Here is a 5,000-nt window from a genome sequence, read left to right on the forward strand (position 1 = left end):
TCTAAGCATAGGCGGCAGGAGCCCAGGTCTACCCATTGTAAATATAGGCGGCGGGAGCCCAGGTCCACCCACTGTCAGTATAGGCGGCGGGAGCCCAGGTCTACCCACTGTAAGCACAGGAGGCGGGAGCCCAGGTCTTCCCATTCCGAGCATAGGCGGCAGGAGCCCAGGTCTACCCATTCTAAGCATAGGCGGCGGGAGCCCAGGTCTACCCATTGTAAGTATTGGCGGCAGGAGCCCAGGTCTACCCACTGTAAGCATAGGAGGCGGGAGCCCAGGCCTACCCATTCTGAGCATAGGTGTCAGGAGCCCAGGTCTACCCACTGTAAAGATAGGCGCTGGAAGCCCAGGTCAACCCATTGTAAGTATAGGCGGCGGGAGCCCCGGTCAACCCATTCTAAGTATAGGCGCGAGGAGCCCTGGTCTACCCATTCTAAGCATAGGCGGGAGGAGCCCAGGTCTACCCACTGTAAGCATAGGAGGCGGGAGCCCAGGTCTACCCATTCCGAGCATAGGCGGCAGGAGCCCAGGTCTACCCGTTCTGAGCACAGGCGGCAGGAGCCCAGGTCTACCCGTTCAAAGCATAGGCGGGAGGAGCCCAGGTCTACCCACAGTAAGCATAGGAGGCGGGAGCCCAGGTCTACCCATTCTGAGCATAGGCGGCAGGAGCCCAGGTCTACCCGTTCTAAGCACAGGCGGCAGGAGCCCAGGTCTACCCACTGTAAGCACAGGAGGAGGGAGCCCAGGTCTTCCCATTCCGAGCATAGGCGGCAGGAGCCCAGGTCTACCCATTCTAAGCATAGGCGGCGGGAGCCCAGGTCTACCCATTGTAAGTATTGGCGGCAGGAGCCCAGGTCTACCCACTGTAAGCATAGGAGGCGGGAGCCCAGGCCTACCCATTCTGAGCATAGGTGTCAGGAGCCCAGGTCTACCCACTGTAAAGATAGGCGCTGGAAGCCCAGGTCAACCCATTGTAAGTATAGGCGGCGGGAGCCCCGGTCAACCCATTCTAAGTATAGGCGCGAGGAGCCCTGGTCTACCCATTCTAAGCATAGGCGGGAGGAGCCCAGGTCTACCCACTGTAAGCATAGGAGGCGGGAGCCCAGGTCTACCCATTCCGAGCATAGGCGGCAGGAGCCCAGGTCTACCCGTTCTAAGCACAGGCGGCAGGAGCCCAGGTCTACCCGTTCAAAGCATAGGCGGGAGGAGCCCAGGTCTACCCACAGTAAGCATAGGAGGCGGGAGCCCAGGTCTACCCATTCTGAGCATAGGCGGCAGGAGCCCAGGTCTACCCGTTCTAAGCACAGGCGGCAGGAGCCCAGGTCTACCCACTGTAAGCACAGGAGGAGGGAGCCCAGGTCTTCCCATTCCGAGCATAGGCGGCAGGAGCCCAGGTCTACCCATTCTAAGCATAGGCGGCGGGAGCCCAGGTCTACCCATTCTAAGTAGAGGCGCGAGGAGCCCAGGTCTACCCATTGTAAGCATAGGCGGCGGGAGCCCAGGCCTACCCATTGTAAGTATAGGCGGCGGGAGCCCAGGTCTACCCATTGTAAATATAGGCGGCAGGAGCCCAGGTCTACCCATTGTAAATATAGGCGGCAGGAGCCCAGGTCTACCCGTTCTAAGCATAGGCGGCAGGAGCCCAGGTCTACCCATTGTAAGTATAGGCGGCAGGAGCCCAGGTCCACCCACTGTAAGTATAGGCGGCGGGAGCCCAGGTCTACCCACTGTAAGTATAGGCGCTGGGAGCCCAGGTCTACCCATTGCAAGTATAGGCGGCAGGAGCCCAGGTCTACCCATTGTAAGTAGAGGCGCGAGCAGCCCAGGTCTACCCATTGTAAGTATAGGCGTCGGGAGCCCAGGTCTACCCACTGTAAGTATAGGCGCTGGGAGCCCAGGTCTACCCATTGCAAGTATAGGCGGCAGGAGCCCAGGTCTACCCATTCTAAGTATAGGCGCTGGGAGCCCAGGTCTACCCATTGCAAGTATAGGCGGCAGGAGCCCAGGTCTACCCGTTCTAAGCACAGGCGGCAGGAGCCCAGGTCTACCCACTGTAAGCATAGCAGGCGGGAGCCCAGGTCTACCCATTGTAAGTATAGGCGGCAGGAGCCCAGGTCTACCCATTGTAAGTATTGGAGGCGGGAGCCCAGGTCTACCCATTCTAAGCATAGGCGGGAGGAGCCCAGGTCTACCCACTGTAGGCATAGGAGGCGGGAGCCCAGGTCTACCCATTTTAAGTATAGGCGGCAGGAGCCCAGGTCTACCCATTCTAAGTATAGGCGCGAGGAGCCCAGGTCTACCCATTGTAAGTATAGGCGGCAGGAGCCCAGGTCTACCCATTCTAAGTATAGGCGGCAGGAGCCCCGGTCAACCCATTCTAAGTATAGGCGCGAGGAGCCCAGGTCTACCCATTGTAAGTATTGGCGGCGGGAGCCCAGGTCTACCCACTGTAAGGATAGGCGCTGGAAGCCCAGGTCTACCCATTCTAAGTAGAGGCGGCAGGAGCCCAGGTCTACCCATTGTAAGTATAGGCGGAAGGAGCCCAGGTCTACCCATTCTAAGTATAGGCGGCAGGAGCCCAGGTCTACCCATTCTAAGCATAGGCGCGAGGAGCCCAGGTCTACCCACTGTAAGCATAGGAGGCGGGAGCCCAGGTCTACCCATTCTAAGCATTGGCGCGAGGAGCCCAGGTCTACCCATTGTAAGTATAGGCGGCGGGAGCCCAGGTCTACCCATTGTAAGTATAGGCGCGAGGAGCCCAGGTCTACCCATTGTAAGTATTGGAGGCGGGAGCCCAGGTCTACCCATTCTAAGCATAGGCGGGAGGAGCCCAGGTCTACCCACTGTAGGCATAGGAGGCGGGAGCCCAGGTCTACCCATTGTAAGTATAGGCGGAAGGAGCCCAGGTCTACCCATTGTAAGTATAGGCGGCAGGAGCCCAGGTCTACCCATTCTAAGTATAGGCGCGAGGAGCCCAGGTCTACCCATTCTAAGTACAGGCGGCAGGAGCCCAGGTCTACCCATTCTAAGTATAGGCGGCAGGAGCCCCGGTCAACCCATTCTAAGTATAGGCGCGAGGAGCCCAGGTCTACCCATTGTAAGTATAGGCGGCAGGAGCCCCGGTCAACCCATTCTAAGTATAGGCGCGAGGAGCCCAGGTCTACCCTTTGTAAGTATAGGAGGCGGGAGGAGCCCAGGTCTACCCATTGTAAGTATTGGCGGCGGGAGCCCAGGTCTACCCATTCTAAGCATAGGCGGGAGGAGCCCAGGTCTACCCACTGTAGGCATAGGAGGCGGGAGCCCAGGTCTACCCATTGTAAGTATAGGCGGAAGGAGCCCAGGTCTACCCATTGCAAGTATAGGCGGCAGGAGCCCAGGTCTACCCATTGTAAGTATAGGCGCGAGGAGCCCAGGTCTACCCATTCTAAGCATAGGCGGCGGGAGCCCAGGTCTACCCATTGTAAGTATAGGCGCGGAAGTCCCGATGGGGTCGAATTTGACGCGCGTTCCCCAGAAGCGGTTCCAGGAGGTCGGGCGGATCCTGGGGCCGAACCCCGGTTGTCCGGACGGCACACCCGCCTCGGGCGTGTTCTCCCGGGTATATGGGGAAGGTGTCCCGATGGGGCTCGAATGTGACGAGCGTGCCCCAGAAGCGGTTCCAGGAGGTCGGGCGGATCCTGGGGCCGAACCCCGCGCGTCCGGACGGCTCACCCGACTCGGGCGTTCCCTCCCGGTTAGAGGGGGGGAAGGCGTCTTCGGCTTGGGCTCCGGAAGTCAGCGCTCCGCACGGGGGAGCCCAGGCGCGCCCGGGCAGTGTGCCGCCCCGTCCTTCACGGGGCCCAGGCCTACCCTACCCTACCCGGGCTGGGCGCAGCGCCGAGTCCCGCGGGGAGCCCCGGTCTACCCGTTCTAAGTACGGGCGCTCGGAGCCCAGGTCTACCCATTGTAAGTATAGGCGCGGAAGTCCCGATGGGGTCGAATTTGACGCGCGTTCCCCAGAAGCGGTTCCAGGAGGTCGGGCGGATCCTGGGGCCGAACCCCGGTTGTCCGGACGGCACACCCGCCTCGGGCGTGTTCTCCCGGGTATATGGGGAAGGTGTCCCGATGGGGCTCGAATTTGACGAGCGTGCCCCAGAAGCGGTTCCAGGAGGTCGGGCGGATCCTGGGGCCGAACCCCGCGCGTCCGGACGGCTCACCCGACTCGGGCGCGTCCTCCCGGGCATATGGGGAAGGTGTCCCGATGGGGGTCGAATGTGACGAGCGTGCCCCAGAAGCGGTTCCAGGAGGTCGGGCGGATCCTGGGGCCGAACCCCGGGCGTCCGGACGGCACGCCCGACTCGGGCGTGTCCTCCCGGGTATACGGGGAAGTTGTCCCGATGGGGGTCCAATGTGACGAGCGTGCCCCGGAAGCGGTTCCAGGAGGTCGGGCGGATCCTGGGGCCGCACGTCGCACCCGACTCGGGCGTGCCCTCCCGGGTATAGGGGGAAGGCTTCTTCGGCTTGGGCTGCCGGAGTCAGCGCTCCCCACGGGGAGACGCGGCGTGCCCGGGCCGGGTGCCGCCCCGTCCGGCAGGGGGCCCGGGCCCAGGCCCACACGGGCTGGGCCCGGCACAGAGTCCCGCGGGGAGCCCCGGTCTACCCGTCGCAGGTACAGCCGGGTAGCAGCGGGCTCCCCGGGGGCAAAGTCCCGCGGGGAGCCCAGGTCTACCCGTCGAAAGCCTGGCCGGAGAGGCCCGGGCCCTCCGGAGGCAAAGTCCCGCGGGGAGCCCAGGTCTACCCATTGTAAGTATAGGCGCGGAAGTCCCGATGGGGTCGAATTTGACGCGCCTGCCCGGGAAGCGGTTCCAGGAGGTCGGGGAGATCCCGGGGCCTGCCGACCAAAGTCCGGCAGGCACTCGCGGCTCGGGCGTGCCCGCGGAGATTTCTGGCGACAGGGTTTTCGGGACCCTCTGAGGACCGAGCGACGTTTCCCCGGCCGCGCGGCCCGGGGTAAGGGCTCC

This window comes from Tiliqua scincoides, chromosome 14 (assembly GCF_035046505.1).
Source record: "Tiliqua scincoides isolate rTilSci1 chromosome 14, rTilSci1.hap2, whole genome shotgun sequence".
Classification (NCBI taxonomy): domain Eukaryota; kingdom Metazoa; phylum Chordata; class Lepidosauria; order Squamata; family Scincidae; genus Tiliqua; species Tiliqua scincoides.